The sequence below is a fragment of the Aedes aegypti genome, chromosome 2 (assembly GCF_002204515.2).
Source record: "Aedes aegypti strain LVP_AGWG chromosome 2, AaegL5.0 Primary Assembly, whole genome shotgun sequence".
Classification (NCBI taxonomy): domain Eukaryota; kingdom Metazoa; phylum Arthropoda; class Insecta; order Diptera; family Culicidae; genus Aedes; species Aedes aegypti.
In genome coordinates this window covers 222,599,025-222,624,742 of record NC_035108.1, presented here as the reverse complement: position 1 = coordinate 222,624,742, position 25,718 = coordinate 222,599,025, and the positions used below count along the sequence as shown (strand labels likewise).

General features: G+C 39.4%; 2 protein-coding genes and 1 long non-coding RNA gene across 7 annotated transcripts in view; 2 read left to right on the top strand and 1 right to left on the bottom strand.

The window, feature by feature from the left end:
* LOC5569028 (hillarin) overlaps window positions 1-6,148 on the bottom strand; it is an 89,419-nt gene extending 83,271 nt beyond the window's left edge. Inside the window, exon 1 of one of the 4 annotated variants that reach the window (XM_021844119.1) lies at window positions 5,958-6,148. The gene's annotated coding sequence lies outside the window, so the exon portion shown is untranslated. The remainder of the gene's footprint in view (window positions 1-5,957) is intronic. The other 3 variants (XM_001658235.2, XM_021844121.1, XM_021844122.1) reach the window with 3 other exon arrangements.
* LOC110676395 overlaps window positions 1-25,718 on the top strand; it is a 151,522-nt gene that overhangs the window by 99,219 nt on the left and 26,585 nt on the right. The window lies entirely within an intron of this gene.
* On the top strand, window positions 17,394-17,802 carry LOC110676396. Its single transcript, XR_002500337.1, has 3 exons — window positions 17,394-17,597; window positions 17,660-17,729; window positions 17,782-17,802. It is a non-coding gene; the product is annotated as an uncharacterized LOC110676396 (long non-coding RNA).

Here is a 25,718-nt window from a genome sequence, read left to right as displayed (position 1 = left end):
CTCCATCTACTTTTAAGTTTCTCTGTTGAGATTCTGCTCAGAGGATTCGAATACATTTATAAAAGTTAAGCAATTAGTTTAACCAGGTGAAAAAGTTTTAAGATTTCTCAACTGGACAGTTATTGTTTTGTGATATTTTCGGTAGTTCACAGCAATATTCATGCAAATTTTTGCTGAGCTAAAACGTTTAACATTGAGAGTGCTGTTTATCACTGCACTTCATGTGTTTGTAATAAAATTCTTTGAACAAATATTTCACATGTCATTTTTGGCTAAATTTGGTTTCATGAGTTTGACACAGTAATGTTTCGACATCTATCAAAACTCCTTGCACAGTAGCGTTGATGTGAAATAGTTCACTGTATTAACGCAAACTTTTCCTGTATGAGCAATAAGGTTTGTTTTTAACAAAATATTTTGACAACTGTTAGACGTTGACAATTTCAATTTTCTAACATCTTTCCAAGAAAAGACCATCAGTACCTAATGATTGTCAGGCACTCTAAAATAAATGCTAAAATCAGGCATAACTCATAATCTCGGCCTAAACGTCATTGGTAAGCGAGTGTATAACTCGTTTTTGAGCAAATAAATTGACCAATATAAAAACTATCACCACTGCGATACAGAGGACGATATTCTCTCAATTGTAACATTGTTAAACCATTCGTTTGCTCTTGGTTACCAATGGCTTTTAGTGCGAGATTATAAATTAAGCGAGAAATGATAAATGAGAACAATTTCAAACCGTTTGCTTCAATTCGAGTAAACATTTGAAAATAAAGAAAAAGAGTAATACACATTATGATTTTTTTTCGAGACCCACCCGGGAGCAGCTTACGACCACCCTGGGGGTCGCGACCCATTGTTTGGGAAACTATGATCTAAATGATCGACTGGATGGAGCATGAGGGGAAGTACATAGACGTATTATAATAAAGCATCATTTTTTTCGTCTTTGAAACCAAAGTTTTTAAAACTTTTTTCTGTTGAAACACATCTTGGTAAATATACTTTCATAGCTGCCTATTTTTTTGTCATTGGGACTTTAATGCAAAAAAATCGCTCATGAATTCATTCGCAAAGCAATTCCAACGACAGAATTTTATTTGATGAGTGCTCTTCAGGATATTTTTCAATTCAATACCCTGATAGCCCTACTTGTTTTTCCTCTTCTAGAAACCATTCTAAGATTGACTTGGTCTTAACCGCCTCTATTCACCTTTGTAACCAACTGGTTACTCACGCTGATATCAGCTACACTTTCAATTATTTACAAGCTGACTGGAATACATATCAAACATGCATCGATAGTAATCTTAATGTTAACATTTCTTTTCAAACAAAACTTGATATTGACAATGCTTTCCAAACTTTAACTAATTGCACTGTTGAAGCAAGGGGCATTACAATTTTCAGTACCAAAATGTGAAGCAAAATTTGAATCCGTGATTAAAGTCGATGATCTTGAACTCTTGATTTGACTTGAAAACGTGAGGAGAAGGCAATTTCAATGCACTCGCAATCCTGCTATAAAAATAAAATGGCTGGTTCTTCAACAGGAAATTTACAAACGTTTTTTCTTCATTTAAGAAACAAAAATTTCGAAAATAAAATTTCTTAATTGGACCTTGGCTGTAAGCCCTTTTGGAAATCATCTAAAATTATGAAAAAAAAAACTCAGAAACCAATTTTGGCATTGAAAGAGGAAAACAAATTATTACTAACTAATTGCCAGTTCGTATTCAAGTCCCAGAGCGTATAGATGTGCTTTCCACGGTGTGCAAGCAGAAATTAAGTTTTATTGTTTAGTTGGGCCAGTAGTTTCGTCCCTCAGTCAGTGTATAGTTCTCGATACAATGGAATCTCGCAATGTTCACGCCAACTGTGTCAAGGTCCAGTTTGGCCCAAAATCGGCATTTTCGATCGAACGGACAAGGAGGTATTTGCCTTCTTTCGGAAGCGCGAGTGGACATCGGAATCGCTGTATGCGATGTTCCGAGAACCCAGGGAATACAGCGTGTACGTAAAGTTTCAGTCAGAAGAGCTCATGAAAGCGGCGTTGCTGAAGTGTCCACCGAGTGACACGTTTGCTGACAACGGTGAGTCGGCACAAGTTAAATTTGCAATAGCCAGAGGTGATTTCCGGTATGTACGTATTTTCGGGCTTCCAATCGAAGTCGATGAAAAACACGTGACAAATGTACTATCAAAGTACGGCAAGATTCATCACATGGTTCGGGAACGCTACGGTCCAGATACAGGGTATCCAATTCGGAACGGTGTTCGCGGTGCACATATGGAGCAACACGTGCAACATTTTCAAGTTCGCGTGTTCTATGAGGGTATGCAAAACAAATGTTTTGTCTGTGGTAGTCCAGACCACGTTAAGGTAAACTGTCCGAAGAGAGCTACGGTCTCCAACCGTTTGAGGCTGAATGATTCAGGGTCGGTCAACGTCCTATGCTGGAGTGCTAAGTGGACTATGTGCTAGTCCGGGACAATCCTTGGCCGAGGTCCACGATAAACAAGCGCCTGAGGCTACAGCACCTGATACAATGAATTGTGCAAAAAGAATGTCTCATAGAGAAGTGATTGGTTCAGCAAGCAATCCACAATTCCCTGTGCCGGCAGCACACACTCATTTAGAAAAAAACGATACAATTGAAAATGAGCAGGAGCTGCCAACTGGGGATTCTGAGTGGACTGCTACGAAGAAACGAGGGCGCAACTCACGAATTGATGCTTCGACAGCGGTAATCGGTTCAGATTCATCGGAACCTGAGTCTCCGAAACAACGGTTGCTTGAGAAACAATCATTACGCACAAGGTCACGACGTCAAAGGAAAACAAGTAAATGAAGTGAATATTGTAGGACAGTGAAATAAATACGCTCAATTCAAATTTCATACAGAAATAAACAAATTCATTTTAAAAGACTGACAGAAATCAGTTATAAAATGTTATTGCAGTTGGTTTCTCTCGATTTTTTTTGTTTATTGCTTAGCTCAAGTATATCTTCATAATAATTTATACCTTCTACATATCTTACATGCTATTGTGCATTATTATGACAAAGACTTGGAACAATCCGCTTTTTATCAAAGCAATCTGCTAGGATCACTATAGAAATATAGCGTATCTTCAGCATATATTTATTCGACCTCTCGTAACAGTATTTGATCTGTTAGATACAACGGACGTGTTAAGTATTAAGAATTTAAATGTATTACTGAAAATTTTAGCTTTAATAAAATTACATATATTAATATAAAAAAAATGAGAAAAAAACATAAAAACTAGCTACAGTCGAACCTCTATGAGTCGATATCTGAAGGGACCATCGACTCATGGAAATATCAAGTAATGGAACAGAAATGAATTGGAAACCTGTTTGACCATTATAGTAACCATGAAATCTGGTTTTTAGTATACAGTCAAACCTCCATGAGTCGATATTGAAGGGACCATCGACTTATGGCAATTTCGAGCCATGGAATAGATTATCTATGGAGAGCTTTTTGACGGGACGATCATAGTAACCATGATTTTTGAAATTTAGAATGGTTCTATTAGTCGATATCGAGTAAAGGAACATCGACTCATGGAGGTTTGACTGTAGTTCAATGAGTCGACAGCTAGTCATGGAACATCGACTCATGGAGGTTTCCCTGTATGTAATTTGAAAGCGGAAACAATTTTAATCAAGGACTTACTAGGACGTTCCGATACTTCCGATTAATCGGAATATCGATATTTTACTTTCGATATTCGATATTTTGGTATCGATATTTTCTATTCAATATATCGGGGATATCGATATTTTCTTCCAATATATCGTAAACTAATATATTGAAAACAATTGTAGGGTTTTAGCATTAGCACTAGCATAAGCATAAACATTAGTAGGTGGTACAGACTTAGACCGCTCTATGAGGGTTGCCTCTTTCTCATCAGTTACCATAGACAAAGATATGAGACAAATCTGCCTCTTAGACGAAATTGACGCATCCTTCAGCAGCCGGGAATCTCTTGGCCATGTCCTTGCAAAAGCTGAGGTATGGGAAAGGATAATTATCCGATCAATTATTTACACCCAGCAGAAAACTCGCCTGATTGTTACGCAAAATCTGCATACATAAAAATTGTTTAGCGATTTAGCGACATTCTCTAAAACACTAGCGTGGACGAGAGTTTCAGAGAACTCTACATGCTCTAAGTGAAAAACAATTGTTTGATTTTCTACAGATATAATTTATTTTTTGTTTAAATACAAGAAATAAATTAGATTTGGAGAAAACCCAAAGCAGTTTCCGTCCGTTTGTAATGTACTAGAATGTATGTTAACAGAAGATATTTAGGTAAATATCGGTCAAAACAGCAATAACCTTAAGTATTCAAAGATTTTTTAGTAAATTTTAGGAAACAAAACGACAGGTCCCTAAGTGATACAGCAATTATTAATATGATATTCCGATATATCGATATTTTGAATCTATATATCGGTGGTATCGATACTTTATTTCGATAATCGTATCCAATCAAATATCGAAACGTCCCTAGGACTTACTAGTCTATTTTCAAAAATTTCTGGGAGACTGATTTGGAAGAAGTGAGAACTATTATTAAAAATATCGAAAATATGAAAGCCCCTGGCGATTAGGGAATTTCCTATATCCTCATCTAGAAACTTCCAGAGAGTAGCTTATCATTCTTCGTTGAAATATTATACAATATTTTCACATCTGATTTACATGAGTAACCTCTGGGGTGTCAAAAATCTTTGTTCACGGATGAAACATGCCTCTCCGCCAAAAAACGAAGTCTTCGTGTCATCTGTAGTTTAGATTTCAAACAAGTTAATTTAATTAATTCATTTATAGTTTGAAACAAAGCAAACTAATGTAATCGTGTGCACTTAGATTCTGTCAGTCCTGAATGTTTTCTTTTAATTTTTTACTTTACTTCTTTTAATTTTACTTTTTATTGAAATAAAGCGTCCAATCCAAGTTCAAACGAAATGCAAGTTCGTCGCTTACTAAATCTTTTTCTACGCTGCATCATATCGTCGTAAATTCGTCATTTCTCTATTTACAATTTTTCGCATAACTATCAGCTATGTCTTTGTGCAGAAAAAAAACGATAGGCGGAGATACATACTACCTTAAACATTTCATACTTGGTTTTTCACTAACACAAATAGTCCACAACTTTTCACGCAAACATTTACAGTCATGTGCCGTTGAAGTACTTAAGTCACATTTTAGTGTTTTCTCTACCACCAATGAAACTTGGAGCCCTCGACTTATTCCTCATTGCTGCATACACAAGAAATGGCACAAATCGATGATGGTGGTTATTCTACGATCCAACTGTTTCGGAATGGGGCGCTGTGTCTAGCAGCAAGATCTAACTGCACGTTTATGAATATGCAACTAAAAAATCTTTCACCGTATTCGCTCAATGCACACAGGTGCAATAACTGCTCCCTTGCAAGTTGTATAATCGGTAGTCGGTTGTTTTTATGTTTAAACTTCTTGTTAGTCTACAGCATAAAGTTATTAATTGCTTAATGAATTGGAAATGGGATGATTACAGCTCTTAATATGGTCAGCAGCGTACGAAAGAGAGGTACAAGAAAAGTAGCCGAGGTAACACGATTGATCGCTTCTGTGCTTCGAAGGTCTTAATCTCGTCGCAATACATGTCTTTTCTCCATCTTTACTCAATACTTTGGAATTCGATGAAGTAAGTCACTAAGCTATGCGCACGGTGCATGATGTAAGCACGGAAATCTAAAGAACTATTTGAGTGCTAATTCTCACCAGAGCTCAACATAGTTCTCACAGCTTGTTGCCCCTCACTGCAACAGAGCAACCAATCGTCAAATCGAATCTTGTTTAGTTTAGAATAGTCTGCCTTTGAAAATGTAATCCCAACCGAGAAATTGCAAGCACCTTAAGAAATGAGCTCTATTAATAACACCAACCAGACAAACACTCAACCATCATATTTTTGGTTTTAGGGTTTATGCTCTTCTTTTGGATAGAACAGGCCGAATCGCTAACAGTACTTGGAACGAAAAACACTCCGCCGCGAATACAACAAACGTGACGATATCTGTCGAGTGCAGAGTTAAAACTGGCGACTGATGATGTAGTGTTTAGTTGACTATACTGATGATGATTCGATCTTAAGCTTTCTACTACGAACGATGATTATAGAAGAGCTTTGCTCATATATTGCCATGGATTGAAAATTATGCTACTGAAGCTTTATCATTGCTTGTGATACTGTACTCCATGATTGGGGTTTAACGTTGCATACATGCAGGCGAATATGTGAAGCAATTCTATGTTTTCACAAACCGTACGCCGGGGACAATTTGATCACATCTTTTTGAATTTCAAAGAACAGTTTATTCATAAAGAAACATAAATCATCATTGATGTAGGGCTCTTGAGTGTTAGTTCAGGGAGCAGTCAATGCTGAAAGAAGAACATTCTAAATGTAAACAATTATCCACTTCTCTGTTAACAGTAATAGCTTCCAGCTGAGGGTTTCGCATTGCGTTTGTAGTCAGCTTTTGACAGTTATTAGAACGGTTTACGACTTATTCGTCTTCTGTAGCATCGATTTGCTTCAATCCTTCTGATAATACTTAGTAAATTAATTAACTTCTATCAACCACAAGTTTGGCTTCTTTTTTTCACAATGGAGAAACAGTTAGCTTCTTTATCGTAAGTGTTCACCGAGTCGTTCGGTTAAATGTTTAATAAGACTCTATGAACGTATAATAAGCCTTTGTTCCGTTAACTATGAAAAATATTGAAATATGAAAGAACAGCCTATGATCAAAAGAATGTAAGCCAGTGTAATGCAAATAATTGTTATATCCGTATAACTATAAGGAACTGGCTAAATTATTGCCAATAGTTTTGAAACCAGTACAAGTTGACAGAATAGCCAGAATAGCCTAAAGAAGGAAAAAAATCTTATGAAATTATCAACAACATTTCAAACCCGTTGGTAGTTCAAAGCCGAACCAACCATGAGCTCAGAATCTCAACGCGAGTTCATAACTTCATCCTGAATGAACGGATAGTTTTATGCATTCTCTTGAAGCACTTATATAGCGTCAAACATGATGTCCCGCCACATCATAAAGATCGACAAGTTAACTAGCAGATCAGTTATTGGGCCACACTCATGAATCCTACACAACGTTGAAATAAAATGTTTTTTTTTGTTCTTGATTCGGCCAAACGGCATTAGGCCAAACGACCCATTCGGCCAAATGACATTCGGCCGAATGGCGTTCGGCCAAACGACATTCGGCCAAATGGCCGGACACCGATCAAAGTTTGACCTTGTGGTGAAATTGATTAAACAAATCATGTTCAAGAATAAGTTACTCAATCCACTAAATTTGGGTTTCTTTAGTCTGTATTAAGTGACAAAATATTTATTAAATTTAAAATTGAGCGGAAAAACTTTCCAATTGACAAATTGACGCTATGCAAAAATAAAAAATAAAATAAAAAAATATTGGACACTTGGAAATAAACAATTTTCTTTAGAAATAAGAACGTGTTTCGAGAACAAAAAATGTTTTGCTCGGAAAATAAGAATGCTAGTGTTGCATGATTCCAAAAAGCATTTCACAATCAAGCTAACATAATGTTTTGTAATATTTCTCGATCAATGGGAAAAAGAAGTAGGCCGACTTTTGTTACCGCAGCAGTCAACTCGTTTTACCTCATCCGATATACAGAATAAGCACAATTTTCTTATCTAGTTATTTTCAATCAGTTCCCACCGCAAACTATGTTATTTACCCGAAGTTATCAACATCGTAAGCAAAGCTATATATTTGATCAAGGTATGTTATCAAGTTGGAAGTAATAATAAGCCAATTGAACATAAGTAAGAAATGTATCCTATTGTCGATACTTCCTAAAATTTTGCCATAATGGTTATCCTTAAACCTTTTTTTTTTCCTGCCGTTTTGAGTTTTATTTCCGCATTCCAGAATCTTTCTCACGTCCGTAAGCTTCTTGACCCGGAATTAAAAAATAAGAATCTCTCCGAATGGTTCCATCAGATAAAGATCAACAGTTCATTACGAAGAACGATAAAATGTTAAATGAATAAAACATAAAAAAAAATAATTATGTTCATATCGTTAAGGAATCAAATAAATTGTTTAGCAGTTAAAAAAAAGTGATATTTTAAAGAAATAATTAATTTACTCAATGTGTAAAACTATTGGCGAAATGTATATTTGATTAACCATCGAAATCCTAGATATTTGGATAACTTCAAATCACAAAAAAATATATATATGTTTAAAGGTCAAAAATAGAATGACATTAAACGACCCATTTTTTTTTAATCAGCATTAGTTGATAATTCAGATTATTCAAAAGAATATGTTATCCCACCAACTTCGCAAAACGTAGAGAACAATAATCAATGCATAGGTATCAGAAGGCCAACTCCAGAGACACGCTCCTCACCAATTGGGAGATATGATCTGAAATAAACTTTTGATCAAATATTATAGACATTAAAACCACACAGTTCGAACGAAACGTGTAAATTTCTGAGACATATAATGCACATAATTGGAGCGTGGAATATCATGGATATTTACATGATAATATCATGTATGACATATTATGTCATGTAAACTTCAATTATATGTCATGTAATCCAGCATGATCCTGGGTGGGTACATGACATATAACACATTTTTACATGATTTAAGACTTAAATTTACATCGCATAAGTGATGTTTACAAGCCGTGTAATCTTCATTATTTTTAACAGTGTATGCATTCCATTGTGCAAAAGTTGAATTTAGGTCATATGCTAATGATTTTTTAATGAACCATTTCAACATAAGCTTTCAACCAAAATTCTATTCGACCAAACGTAAATCGACAAAATGTCATTTGACGAAATGTTCTAAAGATTTTCGACCAAATATTCATTCGAACAAATGTATCTTCGACTAAATGTACCTTCGACCAAATGTCATTCGACGAAATGTCCTAAAGATTAATTTAACATAGGAATGTGCTTATGTTAAAATAATTTGATGTTAAGGTTTCAAGTACACTTGGTTCTTTTCTGAAACATGGGAAAGGTATTGTTTTTTAAGCTTTTTATTTTTATTTATTTGGTTCTACATCTTCAACACTTATGGTTGCACAGATTGTGACTTAATCTAGATTCCTTATCCTACTAGCAAAAACATTTTTAGAGATATTCAGGTCAAATTTATCGGAAACATAATTAAATAATCTACAACTATCGTCAAAAGGGTCAAAAATAGCGTATTGAGTGCGTCTAGTAGGAATCCACAAAATAGAACGATTACGAAGAGTGCGTACAGGAGCATAAAAACAAATATTACCTAACAAATAATTACAGTCAATACGATTCATAATCAGGTCAAACACGAATAATCTGCGCAATTTTTTCCTACGGTTCCCTAGCGTTTCTATGTCAATTAGTTGGCAACAGTCTTCATAGGCTGGTAATTCGATGGGATTGGACCACGGTAGACGACGTAAGGCGTATCTAAGTAACGATTTCTGGACGCTCTCTATTCGATGGCACTGTTCGTTATGATATGGTTCCCAGACTTGGACAGCATATTCCAAAGTGCTACGCACTAAGGAGCAAAAAAGAGTTTTTAATGCATACACGTCGTCGAAGGCAGCTGTGTTGCGCCGGATGAAACCCAATAGTGCATACGATTTGGCTGTGACGATTGAGATATGCTCGTTAAACCTAACTTTAGAGTCAATAACGACGCCAAGATCCCGAATTTTGTCAACACGTTCCAATTGTTCACTGTCGAGTCTGTACGGGAAGAAGAATGGAGAGCGCTGACGACTGTAGGATATCACCTTGCATTTCGAGATGTTCACTTGCATTCCATTCCTTCCGCACCAGTCCAAAACAATGTTCAGATCTTCCTGAAGAGCACAGCAGTCCAACGGTGACAATACGGTGCGGTAGATTTTAAAGTCATCCGCGAACATCAAACAATCACAGCGAAGAAGACTACAGATGTCGTTGACGAAAATTATAAAAAATAACGGGCCAAGGTGGCTGCCTTGTGGGACTCCGGAGGGAACGGAGAAGGTATCGGAAAATGCGTCGTTAATTTTTACGTAACTCTTACGATTAGTTAAGTACGATGACGTCCAGTTGATGATCCAGTCGGGCAAACCAATGTGCCGCATTTTCTCCACAGCTAACGTGTGGGGCACTTTATCAAAAGCTTTGGAGAAATCAATATAAACTGCGTCAACCTGCTGCCTCTTTTCGATCCTCTTCGTTAATTTGTTTGCAAATGTCATGAGATTTGTAGTCGTCGAACGGTTTTTCATGAATCCATGTTGACTATCAGATATCACATGTCGGACGGAGCGGTAAAGAACTTCATGAACCATTTTTCTCAAGTACCTTACCCAAGCAGTTTAGCATTGAGATCGGCCGATAATTCTCGACATCGTGTATACTGCCACTTTTGTGAATGGGCGTAATAGATGCAATCTTCCACGCTTCAGGAAAGATGCCGTCCAATAACGACTTGTTGAAAATAATCGATACTGGTAACGAGAGCGAAGACGCACACTTTTTGAAGAAAACGGGAGGAAGGCGATCCGGCCCAGCACCTTTCGTCGGGTCAACATCTGACAGCGCTGTATGGACATCGTTTGTTGATACTTCCAGGCGAGGTAGATGTACGGAACTGTTAGAAGCAGTTTGAACGGCGTTGAATTGTTGGTTGCTATAAACGGTTGAAAAAAAGTCGGCAAAGAGATTTGCGGTATCTCGGAAACTGGACGCTTTACAGCTGCGGTAAACCATGTCCGACGGGACTCCCTGGCCGTGCTTCCTGCTTTTAACGAAAGACCAGAACGAAAGGGGGTCGTGCTTGAAGTCGGATTCCAGTCGTCTGATGTAATTCCGAAATGCGGTTGTTCGCAGCTCATCATACAGGTTTTCCATTCTCTGGAGAGACTGCTTATTGTCTGCTGATCGGTGCTTGAAGTACTTTTTACGGAATTTTCGAAGCCTGTTTCGCATTGTCCTCAACTCCCGGTTGCACCAGGGGCATTTGTGATGAGTTCGCCAGATTTTTTTGAGGGGCACTAGTTCGGCTATGATGTTATTTATGGTTTCATAGAAACGAGAAACGGTAGTGTCAATATGGCAATCCGTTAGAAGGGATAACCAATCCACTCGAGCCAACGCATCGTTAAGCACTTCAACATCACATCTCTTAAAATCGTAGCAGAAAATATTGTCTTGTGTGTCAGTTACAGACGAAATGTCGCATTTCAGAACGAATGGTCTGTGATGCGCGTCGATCGGGAGTAATGAATTTGGCGGTTCCAAAGATTCAATTTTTTGGGTGTCAGATACAAATGACAAATCTAACAAACGCCCATTGCAGTTCGTGATGTCGTTCACCTGAGAGAGTCCAGTGTCGAGAATCGATTGAGTTAGTGTGATCTCATGCTCAGAAGAGGCGTTGGCAGGTAGATAAGCGTTAAGATCATCGTCGAAATTCCAAGAGAGGTTTGGCAGGTTATAGTCATCCGTATTGAAAAATAGTTTTACAAAATAATAACATTTCTGAACAAATAACTAATATATTGTATCTGAAAAAGAGAGTTTGAAATTTAGCCACGCCGATTCACGCCGCCGTCGCCGCCGCTGAAAATGGATTCAGCGTGACGTCGTGTCGCCGCTGTCGCCGAGGCAACAAGTCACAAATGCCACCGCCGATCAAATTTGATTTGGCGCACACCTCTAAGTTGGAAGTTAAGAAGAGGCTGTTATGCTTTTTTTTTTTTTAATTTCTTTATTAGTATCATTCCAAACATTACATTCATTATTTCTTATATCTAGGTGTTCTGTGTTATTAGACAACACTATCATCCTAATTTGGTAAAACAAATCTAAGATTTTATTAACATTTTGTTAACAACATATTACATTTCATTTGCCGTAGCAGTTCAGATTTTTTACAGGTGAGTTGATTTCACCTGCTTATAAGAGAAAAAAAAAAACGCTTTGAATATACTTAACCTAAACATATAACGCATTAATCGTGGCAATAGAAGATTGTAACGATTTTTGCCTGAAATTATTGATTATTTTATTTGACATTTGTTCCAATGTTTCAACATTGGATATTCTATGTAACTCATTGGTACTATACCAGGGAGGAAGCCTCAGAATCATTTTCAAAATTTTATTTTGAATTCTCTGCAGAGCTTTCTTCCTGGTATTACAACAGCTAGTCCATATTGGTACAGCATACAACATGGCTGGCCTGAAAATTTGTTTGAATATCAAAAGCTTGTTCTTAAGACAAAGTTTTGATTTTCTATTAATAAGGGGATAGAGACATTTTACATATTTGTTACATTTGGCTTGAATGCCCTCAATGTGATTTTTGAAAGTTAAATTCTTATCTAGCATGAGCCCTAGATACTTAACTTCATCTGACCAATTTATTGGAACACCTCTCATTGTAACAACATGTCTACTTGAAGGTTTCAAATAAAGAGCTTTTGGTTTATGTGGGAATATTATTAGTTGAGTTTTGGAAGCATTAGGAGAAATCTTCCATTTTTGCAAGTATGAAGAAAAAATATCCAAACTTTTTTGCAATCGACTACAGATGACACGCAGGCTTCGTCCTTTGGCGGAGAGGCCTGTGTCATCCGCAAACAAAGATTTTTGACATCCCTGAGGTAACTCAGATAAGTCAGATGTGAAAATATTGTATAATATTGGTCCCAAAATGCTGCCTTGGGGAACACCAGCTCTTACAGGAAGTCTTTCAGATCTGGAGTTCTGATAATTAACCTGAAGTGTACGATTTGACAGATAACTTTGAATTATTCTAACAATGTATGTTGGAAAATTAAAGTTTTTCAATTTTACAATCAAACCTTCATGCCAAACACTGTCGAATGCTTTTTCTATGTCTAGAAGAGCAAGACCAGTAGAGTAGCCTTCAGATTTGTTGGAACGGATCAAATTTGTTACACGTAAAAGTTGATGAGTGGTCGAATGTCCATGGCGGAATCCGAACTGTTCATTGGCAAAAATTGAATTTTCGTTGATGTGGGCCATCATTCTGTTCAAAATAACCTTTTCAAAAAGTTTACTGATGGAGGAAAGCAAACTGATTGGACGATAGCTAGAAGCTTCTGCAGGATTTTTGTCTGGTTTTAAAATTGGAACAACCTTAGCATTTTTCCATTTGTCAGGAAAATATGCTAATTGAAAACATTTGTTAAATATATCAACTAAAAATGATAAGCTACTTTCTGGAAGTTTCTTGATGAGGATGTAGAAAATTCCATCATCGCCAGGAGCTTTCATATTTTTGAATTTTTTAATAATAGTTCTCACTTCTTCCAAATCAGTCTCCCAGGCATTTTCGAAAACGTTCTCTTGATTGAGAATATTTTCGAACTCCTGAGTAACTTCATTTTCAATTGGACTAGTAAGTCCTAAATTAAAATTGTGCGCACTTTCAAACTGCATAGCAAGTTTTTGAGCTTTTTCGCAATTAGTTAGTAATAATTTGTTTTCCTCTTTCAATGCCGGTATTGGCTTCTGAGGTTTTTTCAAGATTTTAGATAATTTCCAAAAGGGCTTAGAGCCAGGGTCCAATTGAGAAATTTTATTTTCAAAATTTTTGTTTCTTAATTGAGCAAAACGTTTCTTGATTTCTTTCTGCAAATCCTGCCATATAATTTTCATAGCAGGATCGCGAGTGCGTTGAAATTGCCTTCTCCTCACGTTTTTAAGACGGATCAAGAGTTTAAGATCATCGTCTATAATCACGGATTCAAATTTTACTTCACATTTTGGAATTGCAATGCTCCTGGCTTCAACAATGGAATTTGTTAAAGTTTCAAGAGCATTGTCAATATCAAGTTTAGTTTCTAAAGAAATGTTAACATCAAGATTAGAGTCAACATACGTTTCATATATATTCCAGTCGGCTCGTAAATAATTGAAAGTGGAGCTGATAGGATTGAGAATCGCTTCTTGGGATATTTGAAATGTAACAGGGACATGATCAGAATCAAAATCAGCATGAGTAATCAGTTGGCTACAAAGATGACTAGAGTCGGTTAAGACCAAATCAATCGTAGATGGATTTCTAGAAGAGGAAAAACATGTGGGGCTATCAGGGTATTGAATTGAGAAATATCCTGAAGAGCACTCATCAAATAAAATTCTGCCGTTGGAATTACTTTGAGAATTATTCCATGACCGATGTTTGGCATTAAAGTCACCAATGACAAAAATTTTTAACTTATTGCGAGTCAATTTACGCAAGTCAGTTTGGAGCAAATTAACTTGCTGCCCAGAGCATTGAAAAGGCAAATAGGCAGCTATGAAAGTATATTTACCAAACTGTGTTTCAACAGAAACACCTAAAGTTTCAAAAACTTTAGTTTCAAATGATGAAAACAGTTGATGTTTTATACGCCTATGAATGATGATTGCAACTCCCCACATGCCCCATCAAGTCGATCGTTACGATAAACAAAAAAGTTAGGATCTCTTTTGAGTTTAGATCCAGGTTTTAAATACGTTTCGGTAATAACTGCTATATGCACGTTATTAACCGTAAGAAAATTAAACAGCTCGTCCTCTTTACCATTCAGAGAACGAGCATTGCAATTTAAAATATTTAAATTATTATTTGGATCCATCAGAAAAACGTAATCCAATAACAATTTGATTTGTAAATTTTACACCTACTTGGACTGCTTCAGTCATAGTGGTGGCTTTGAACATTGCATCAATCATTAGATTCAATTGTTCAGTTAGGAAATCAAAATCAGAGGCAGACATGTCATGTGATTTCCCATTGGAATTTCCGGTAGACGAAGAAGCGGAATTACCTGTGGCGGTAGGGTTTTTTCCATTTGATTTGAAACAAGTAGAATGGGTACCCATGGATCGAACAGGGGAGGAGTTCGAATTTCCTGCTACGATATCGGCAAAGGATTTACCGTGGGTAGATACATTCGAAATTGAAAGATTCGAACGGCTACCCGACGGATTAAAATTAGTTTGTGAATGAGCATGATTATGATCTTCCTGATGGGTATGATTCATGATCAAGCGATCGTTAACTAAAAAATGAGCATTGTTCGATACTCTACCAGGCAAATTCCGGAAACGACCGTTATCGTAACGGATATTATCTTTCATCTGCCTGGCACGAGCCTCAATGACCCTTTTGCGTGAAGGACAATTCCAAAAATTGGACTTATGGTTAGCCCCGCAATTACAGCATATGAATTTGGTGGTATCTTCCTTCACTGGACAGACGTCTTTGGCGTGAGAAGAACCTCCGCAAATCATGAATTTAGCATCCATGCGACAATTTTTTGTACCATGACCCCACTTTTGGCACCGACGGCACTGAGTGGGGTTCTGGTAATTTCCTCCAGGTTTCTGGAAATGTTCCCATGTCACACGGACATCGAACATAAGTTTTGCTTTTTCTAAAGCTTTAATATTATTTAGTTCTTTTTTGTTAAAGTGAACTAAATAAAATTCTTGAGAAAGCCCTTTCCGAACAATGCCAGATTGGGTTCTCTTTTTCATAATGATTACTTGGATTGGGGAAAATCCAAGTATACCATTTATTCCATTTTTGATCTCTTCAGGTGATTTATAGTCACTTGAGAGACCTTTCAAGACAACTTTGAACAAACGTTCAGTTTTGTCGTCATAAGTAAAAAATTTGTGCTTCTTCTCTTCAAGATGTTTGAGAAGAAGTTCACGATCTTTAAGAGTTTCCGGCAAAACGCGACAGTCTCCTTTCTTTGCGATTTGGAAGGAAACCTTGATTCCCCTAATGGAGTTCAAGATCTCCTGCCTAAATCCCCCAAATTCGGAACAACTGACCACGATAGGCGGCACTCTTTGCTTCCTCACTTGAATCAAAGAGCCTGGGCTAGAGGCTGCTTCGATTTGGTGTTCGGAAAATTTGTCTAGAGCATCGAACTGATTGCTCATTTCGATACAATTATTCATTTCACCCTTGGAAGAAACTTCGCATTCCGGGGAAGCGTCCTTTCTTCCATTCTTGCCACGTGTAGTGACAGTTTTAAAACCCACTTTTTTGGAAGGAAGTAGTGAATTCAGAGATTCACCCTTCCTTTTGTTTGTTGTTGATACCATGTTTAGTTAATAAACGAAAGAAGGCGTGACCTTCGAGAGGTTTTTTCCCAAGACGGTGTCCAAGAAGGATTACCACCGCTAACTTTCGCCAACGGGTCCAACGAAAATCGAAGGCACGGGTCCAAACAAGGATCGTAAAGGGATCAATAGTAGAAAAAATAGTACTGAAAAGTAGGGTAACTGGGGGTAAAACGCGCCCTCTAAGGAAGGAAGGGTTTTAAGCTATGAAGAACATTATTATAAGCCTTTTTTTATTCATTATCTTATAGACAAACATGTTTTCTATCAAATTGTAGAAACAGCCATCCATTTTCTTTTTGTTGGGGTTAATAAATCTATTTTTATAAAAGGCTTGCTTATCTGCATTTTTATTTTTTGCGGGGTAAAACGCGCCACCTGATCTCGGCGTTAGTCATTCGCGCGCACGCATGCGCAATCATGCTTGCACCCTACGTTGCATACATAAGGGCGTTTGATCAGATGTTATTGTTCGATTATAGTATACATGCTGATTCGAAAAATGTGCATTTGTAAGGTTCAAATTGGCACGTAACTACAGCTTGGCATTACGTTTGCTGGAATTTGAATTCAAACGGCTGTTTTGGTGTTATGAAATAGGAGGGGCCGTTTTGCCCCATGAGTTGATTAAAGTTTAAGTCCTTCAATACGCTTTTTAAGGATAAATTCAACACTTTTTTCACATGAAATACGAACTATGGGAGTGCACAAGTCGATTCTCGGTGATAGTTTCAAAAGTTTTGTTGTTTATCGGCCTGAAAAATGGCCTAGAAAATAACACAAAATTACAACGAAAACAGCGAAAAACGTTTTTTTTGAGTTTTTCACGATTTTCGCCAGGAAAACATCAAAAACTATATATATAGAGCAGCATTTTAATACATTTTCCATTATCTCTGGTGGAAAACAGCGTCCCAAAGCACGTAGTTCGTTCAAAACAATGGTGGCGCGTTTTACCCCAACGGCGCATTTTACACCCAGTTCCCCTACTGTTTTGGTAGCACTGAAAAGTACCGTTTTTAATTTTAGCACTGAAAAGTACTGTTTTTGTAGCACTGAAAAGTACTGTTTTATTGCTTTAGGTAGTTTTTAAGAAAACTTCCAAGAGCAGTGTTGGCGTAGGACAATGATCGGCAACCCTGCCGTCAGGATGTAAATACGCCCGTCTATACTTTATAGACTAGATATACTTCAGTTGCTTGTCATATCATTCTACCTGTCATCTTCTAAAGAAAGCATTGATCGAACAACATTGTTATAAAGATTTCCCTGAATTTATTACTTTATTTTTATAAATAGTTGCATCCTGAAAATCACTAAAGGTATACGATACGATAATACGATTGTGCAATTATTCTAATTTAACTTAGCAATTCTAATATAGAACCCGACCTACGTGGCGGAACAGCGGATTGAATTTATTGGCCAATTAGCTTGCAAGGCCCACTGAAATAGTAAGTAAGATTGTAGGAGTAAAAATGGATATTAATGGATTTATAATTGTAGTTTTGAAGCGGAATATACGACTATCAAAATCAGTGAGACGACCTTTTATTTGTTGGCCAACAAAATCTTCAAAATATTTCACGATGCCAGTGACGAGAAGTCCAATGCGGAATTCTAACCTCAACCACGATGAGGATTGTGAATGCATCGCCTGCGATAAACCTACTACAGTGGATAACATGGTCCAATGTGATGCCTGCAACGATTGGTGGCACTATAAATGTGCTGGTGTCACCGATTCCATTAACGATAAACCGTGGAGCTGCTCCAAGTGCGTTGGAATACCATCGAAAGCCTCGTCAATTAGTTCTATTTCAACGCGCGCTTCCCGATTGGCTGATTCTATGAATCGCCTGAAAGAACAACAAGAATTGGAGAAGCAGCGCATGGAATTGAAACTGCAGAAACAATTTCTTGATGAACAGCAGAAGCTATTGGATGCCACCATCGCCGAAGAAACAAGAAGCCAAAAGAGTAAAGTAAGTCGTCGTACGGCAATGTCACAGGTAAAAGATTGGTTGTACTCAGAAGAAGGCGCAGTGGGAGGAAGTATTGAGCCACCAGCAGCCTCTCGGGTTCAACGCAATTCAAATACGGTCGATGGAGAAAACCAAGAGCTGAATGGTGCAGCAAATTCGTTGAAGAACTTACAAAAGAAGTTAGACGACTGTCAACAACAACCAAATCCATCAAATGAACAACTCTTGGAGTTACAGGACCAGTTGGATCAGTGTAAGCAGTTGCTCGCCGAACTTCAAGTTACAACTAGTACTCCAGTAAAGGCAACGGGAGCGTTGCCTAAGGTTCGTACGAACGCTCCGGAGATGCAGACAAGCAGCGGTTTGGAACATTACCCGAGAGATCCTTGCATTCAGAGACCCCCACCTGGTTTTGCCTGGGCCGAAAGAAGAATCAATACTGGTGAACGAAACGTCGACAAGCAGCAGCGTATAGAACGCGCGCCCCTACAATCAAATATCGAAAATCAGCAAATCCAGCCTCCTCCGATAAATATACAGTGCAATCTACCAATGATGAACTCTGGACCAACTCCGCAGCAACTCGCAGCCAGACAATCCTTAGCGCGAGATCTTCCGGCCTTTACAGGGAATCCATCGGAATGGCCAATTTTTATATCGAATTATAATTACACGACGACTGCTTGCGGATTCACAGATGGGGAAAACATGGTTCGCCTTCAACGCTGCCTTAAAGGACACGCGCTGGACACTGTTCGTAGTCGCTTAGTACTGCCTCAAGCGGTACCGCAGGTGATAGAAACCCTTAGAATGCGGTTTGGGCGGCCGGAAATGCTAATTAATTCGCTGTTGAAGGATGTACGATCGCTTCCAGCTCCAAGGGGACTCGAAGGATTGATCGACTATGGCTTGGCAGTCCAAGCGCTGTGCGACCATGTTGTGGCGGCCGGAGAACAAGCTCATCTTTCTAATCCCACACTTTTACAAGAGCTAGTGGGAAAACTGCCGGCAGATCAAAAACTTATGTGGGCTGGTTACAGGCGTGGGGCTGCACAAGTGGACTTGAGTACATTCTCAAACTACATGGCTGACGTTGTACGAGATGCATCGAGCGTCGTTCAGTATGATCAAGATGTTGGAAAAACAATTATCACTGGTAAATTGAGGACTAGAGGATATGTGAATTCGCACATGGTGAACGATGAGGAGCCATTGGATGAGCCAAATGAACCGAAAGCATACGAATGTTTATTCTGTGGCATGGAAGGCCACCGTGTACGAGAGTGCAATGGATTCAAAAATCTCAGCGTAAACGAGTGTTGGCGAAGAGTGCGATCACTAGGACTTTGCCAGAACTGCCTGTTTAGGCATGGAAAAAGGTCGTGTCGAAGCGCAATCCGATGTGATGTAGATGGCTGTTCATACCGACACCATCCCCTTCTTCATTCGTCTAAACAAGCTGTAGTTACTACGCCGGTAGAACACGCAGTAAATAATGTTCATCGCTCATCTAGCTCGGGATTCTTGTTCAGGATCATCCCGGTCACGATCCATGGAAAGAATTGCTCCATTGATGTCTTCGCCTTCTTAGACGAAGGATTTCAGCTAACGCTAATTGAGGATGACCTTGCAGAACAGTTGGACCTGATTGGTAATCCCCATCCTCTCTGTCTTCACTGGACAGGGAACACTTCACGAAGAGAGAAGAATTCGAGAATGGTCTCATTTGAAATCTCTGGAAAGAACCATGGTGCACTTTTCAAGGTGGCGGAAGCACGAACTGTAGATTATCTAAACCTGCCCAGTCAAAGTTTCCACCTGGAGGAGGCGAGGAAACGTTTTAGACATTTGCAAACAGTTCCAATGCAGAGTTACGAAAACGCCGTCCCAAAATTGCTGATCGGGATAGACAATTTGCGCTTGGCAGTTCCACTGAAGGTTAAGGAAGGAGATGGAACCGGTCCTGTAGCGGTTAAAACCAGACTCGGCTGGTGTGTGTATGGTGGGCAGCCTGATGGTCCTGTTGAAACGTACAGTTACCATGTGTGTGAATGTAACAAAAACTGTGAGCTACACGAAACGATGAAACAGTTCTTTGAGATTGAAGCAGTAGGCGAAGGTACGAAGACCAACGTACTATCTGAAGAAGACCAACGCACCCAATACCTTCTAGAGAGTACGACCAAACGCATCGGACACCGATTTGAAACCGGATTACTGTGGAGGGAAGAAAATATCAAGCTTCCACAAAGCTATTCGATGGCACTACGCAGATTAAAATGCCTAGAACGGCGCATGGAGCGCGATCCCGTTCTAAAAGAAAATCTTCATCGACAAATTAAGGAATACAGTGAGAAGGGATACGCACATCCAGCTTCAGAGGAAGAACTCTCCAAAGCGAATCCGGATAAAATCTGGTACCTTCCTGTGGGAGCTGTGACCAACGCTAAGAAACCTGGCAAAATACGCATAATATGAGACGCGGCCGCCAAAGTTGACGGAGTATCTCTCAACACTGCTTTGCTGAAGGGTCCAGATCAGCTTGCTTCGCTTCCTGGTGTTCTTTTCCGATTTCGTCTGTACCATGTGGCGATTAGCGCAGATATTCAAGAAATGTTTCACCAGGTACATATTCGTGAAAGTGATAAACATTCGCAACGATTCTTGTGGCGCTCAGACCCTTCCGAAAAGCCAACGATCCATTTGATGGATGTTGCCACCTTTGGCTCTACGTGCTCCCCAGCGTCCGCCCAATACGTGAAGAACCTTAACGCGAGGGAGCATTCCGGCCAATTTCCTCGAGCAGCGCAGAGTATAATCAAATGTCATTACGTGGACGACTATTTAGAAAGTTTCGACAGTGAAGAAGAAGCCTATCAAATAGCAAACCAAACTCGTCTTGTTCACCGGAATGGCGGGTTCACTCTTCGTGGATGGCGTTCGAATAGTGAGCGAGTTCTAGCTCGCCTTGGAGAAGTGAAGTCCTTTTCCTGTAAGAACCTTAGCCTCGTTGGTAATGAGCAATCCGAACGTGTCCTTGGCATGCTGTGGACCCCTCGAACAGATGAGTTAAGCTACTCTACTCACATGAGTTAGGATGTGCGAAAATTGATCGCCACCAATATGCGCCCTTCGAAACGACAAATACTGCGATGCGTGATGACTTTATTCGACCCACTGGGAATGTTGGCGCCTTTCCTAATACACGGAAAAGTACTTATACAGTACTTATGGCGAGCAGGCGCAGATTGGGATGAGCAAGTAGACGACAACGCATTTGAACTCTGGAAAAAATGGACCAAAATGATCGAATTTATTTCAACCATTCGTCTTCCACGTTGTTACTTTCCAGAGGCCACTTCGGAAACCTATAACTACGCCGAAATGCATGTTTTCGTTGATGCCAGCGAGACTGCGTATTCCTGTGTTGTGTACCTCCGCACGTTAACTCGAGAAGGCAATCCACAATGCGCTCTTGTCGCTGGCAAAGCTAAGGTGGCACCAGTAAAGCCAATGTCGGTACCAAGATTAGAGCTACAGGGATGTGTACTTGGAACTCGCTTGATGAAGTTCGCCTTAGAGAACCACAACACTCCTGTTATCAGAAGGTGCTTGTGGACAGACTCTACTACGGCGTTATCATGGATTCGTGCAGATCCTCGAAACTACCGTCCTTTCGTTGCTCACCGTGTGGGAGAAATCCTTGATTCGTCGAAGGCTAGTGAATGGAGATGGATCCCCTCAAAATTGAATCCCGCAGATGAAGCGACCAAGTGGGGAAGTGGCCCCTACTTCACCGAAGAAAGTAAGTGGTTCTGTGGTCCTGATTTCTTAAGACAGTCAGAGGACAATTGGCCACAATCAAGAAAACAGTTGCCTGTAACTACCGAAGAAATGCGCCCAGTCGTCCTATATCATGCGGTGATAGAACCGTTCATCAACTATGAACGATTTTCTCGCTGGGAGAGGCTACACCGTGTAATGGCTTACGTGATCCGCTTCGTCGACAACGCTCGAACAGGAAACCCGAGACGCACGGGACCACTACTTCAAGAAGAGCTGCTAACCGCTAGAGAAGCTATCCACAAGCAAGTGCAACGGGAAACCTATCCTGATGAGGTGCTGATATTATCGAGAAATGCGGTTTTACCTTCAAATCAACGAAAAGCGATCGATTCGGGGAGCGTTTTGTACCAATACGTACCGACCATGGATGACAGGGGTGTAATTCGCCAAAATAGTCGAGCGAGGAAGGCAAAACATCTGCTCGCTGACTTTCGATATCCAGTACTCATGCCTAGAGAACACCCTGTGACATCACTACTCGTTGATTGGTATCACCGCACTTACAGGCATGCTAATCACGAGACAGTGCTTAACGAAATGCGACAACTGTACATGGTCCCGCGACTCCGAACATTGGTACGAAAAATTTCTCGCAATTGTCAGTTATGCAAACTTCGGAGGGCCCTTCCACAAGTTCCGCCTATGGCTCCGTTACCTTCAGTACGTCTTGCCGACCATGTTCGCCCATTTACTTATACCGGTATAGACTATTTTGGACCCCTGTTGGTAAAAGTAGGAAGATCAAATGTGAAAAGGTGGATCGTTCTCTTCACCTGTCTCACGGTTCGGGCAGTCCATCTAGAGGTCGCCTACACCTTATCTGCTGCATCTTGCATTTCGTGTGTTCGAAGATTCGTCTCTCGACGGGGTTCTCCAATAGAATTTTTCACCGATAATGGAACCAATTTCCACGGAGCGGAACGGATTCTGCGAGAACAAATTAGTCAAGATCTTGCATATACTTTCACCAATGCTTCAACAAAATGGACTTTTATTCCACCAGGCGCTCCGCACATGGGAGGTGCGTGGGAGCGTCTGGTAAGATCGGTGAAGACTGCAATGGAATCGGCCTACTCAGTTGGAAAGCTAGATGATGAAGGTCTATACACAATGGTTGTGGAGGCGGAGCACTTAGTCAATTCCAGGCCTCTTACGTACCTGCCGATTGACTCGGAAGAATCTGAAGCACTCTCGCCAAATCACTTTCTCCTAGGAAGCTCGAGTGGAGTCAGGCAACCTCCAGCACCAATTTTGTCGTATCCAAGAATCATTCGAAACACGTGGGATGAAATTCGGCGAAGACTCGACATTTTTTGGAAACGCTGGTTAACCGAATATTTGCCAGTGATCCGTAGACAAGCTAAATGGTTCAGTGAAGTCCGAGCCGTTACTGAAGGAGATTTGGTTTTAATTGCCGATGAGGAAAAACGGAACGGATGGACTCGTGGAAGAGTAATTAAAGTTGTGAAGGACAGTGAAGGGAGAATACGCCAGGCAATAGTACAAACATCAAACGGTCAACTACGTCGTCCGGTGTCGAAGCTAGCGCTAATGGATGTAGAAGGAGAGCATCGTGCAGTCTTGGCTGGCAGCAAGATGCACCCGGGAGAGGATGTTGGCGTAGGACAATGATCGGCAACCCTGCCGTCAGGATGTAAATACGCCCGTCTATACTTTATAGACTAGATATACTTCAGTTGCTTGTCATATCATTCTACCTGTCATCTTCTAAAGAAAGCATTGATCGAACAACATTGTTATAAAGATTTCCCTGAATTTATTACTTTATTTTTATAAATAGTTGCATCCTGAAAATCACTAAAGGTATACGATACGATAATACGATTGTGCAATTATTCTAATTTAACTTAGCAATTCTAATATAGAACCCGACCTACGTGGCGGAACAGCGGATTGAATTTATTGGCCAATTAGCTTGCAAGGCCCACTGAAATAGTAAGTAAGATTGTAGGAGTAAAAATGGATATTAATGGATTTATAATTGTAGTTTTGAAGCGGAATATACGACTATCAAAATCAGTGAGACGACCTTTTATTTGTTGGCCAACAAGCAGAGAGAATTCGTGTACGCACAGCACGAAGGTACGATGCGCACTGATGTTATGCTTTTATTTTTTAATATGGGACTGACTAACTCCATATTTTTCCACAACATTTTCAAACAAAGTGTGTTAATTTTTACATGCATGGTAAAGTATATATTAAAACATGGAAGTTGCAATGAAAAAAGGTGAGATGGTTATGGGACAGATATGCTTTTATAGGCAGTACAGGGGATAGGCAAAATTTTGCCTAATTTCAAATGCTTATAACTTTATGAAAAATGGGTGATCTAGTAGCATTCTTCGGCAAATTTGGTTTAGCGTCAGGAACTTGCTTGGCCATGCATATTGGCCACCGAACACCGGAGATGTTCCGGATTTTCCGAGGTCCAAATGGCATTTTTTTTGTTGTTAGTATTTTTGTGTGGTTTGAAGTTGTATTGATGTTTACAATTTTCCTAGAAAGTAGAACTAATAGGCAGTTGAATGCCGGCAGACGCATTAAGATTCGTTGGAGATCTTTATAAATATGACCATTTCGTAAAACTGGTTCTGGAAAATATGGTCAGTCACGTTTGTATTTCCAATCATGTAAATGTTATCCAGAGCTATATCTAAATGGGCATCAGACTTCAAAATGATGCTTCCAGCAGCATATTCAAAACCATTAGATGTACTGACCACTCTATAGTAGGTTTCAGGTGCCCTGGGGGAAATGGTCAATTAGGAACATGTTCAGAACCATATCAATATAGGTATAGCATTTTAAAAACTACCGACTGTCAATATAGGAAACAAACTTCAATATGTTTAAAATTCATGCTTCCGGAAGCAGTTTTATAATCACCGTCTACTATACGTTCCATGTGCCTTGGAGGATGTGGAGAATTTTCAGAACCACTAGATGTAATAACACTCCAATTACACTCTATAGGAGATTCCAGAAGCCCATAGAGAAGTGGCCAATTCGGAACATGATCGCATCCACCGAGCCACTTCCCCCAGGGCACCAAAATGTAAAAAAAAAAATTACACATTGTATGTTACATACACAGTATTACCTATTTTGTTTCCAGTGTTCTTTTTTTGAACTTTTTTTTTTGATAACATTCTAACAGAGATTTGAGAATAATCACCCCTATTCTTGTTTACGTTCGAAAGTGGGCTATGGATTCGAACGAATAGGATTCGATCGAAAGTTGGATCCGCCGTAAACAAGAACGAGAGTAAATAACTTCATTTCATCTTGGCATAGGCCTATTCAAATGACGTCTCAAATCAGCTGATCGGGAAGCACTTTGACACTTCTTCTATGAAAATGACAGGCCCGTGTTAGCATCGGTCCTCCACCGATGTAAACAAATGCATAGACGGATCTGTCACATGAAAAGGCCTATTGTACATACGGCCATCTTGCTTCCCAATTCCTCAATCGAGAAGGAAGTGAAACGACTGTAATTTGTTATCACTCTGATACCACAGAAGAATTTTTGCTCTATTTTTTGTGAATGGTGTTTCCTTTGAGACTGTCCATAAATGACGTGGCTTA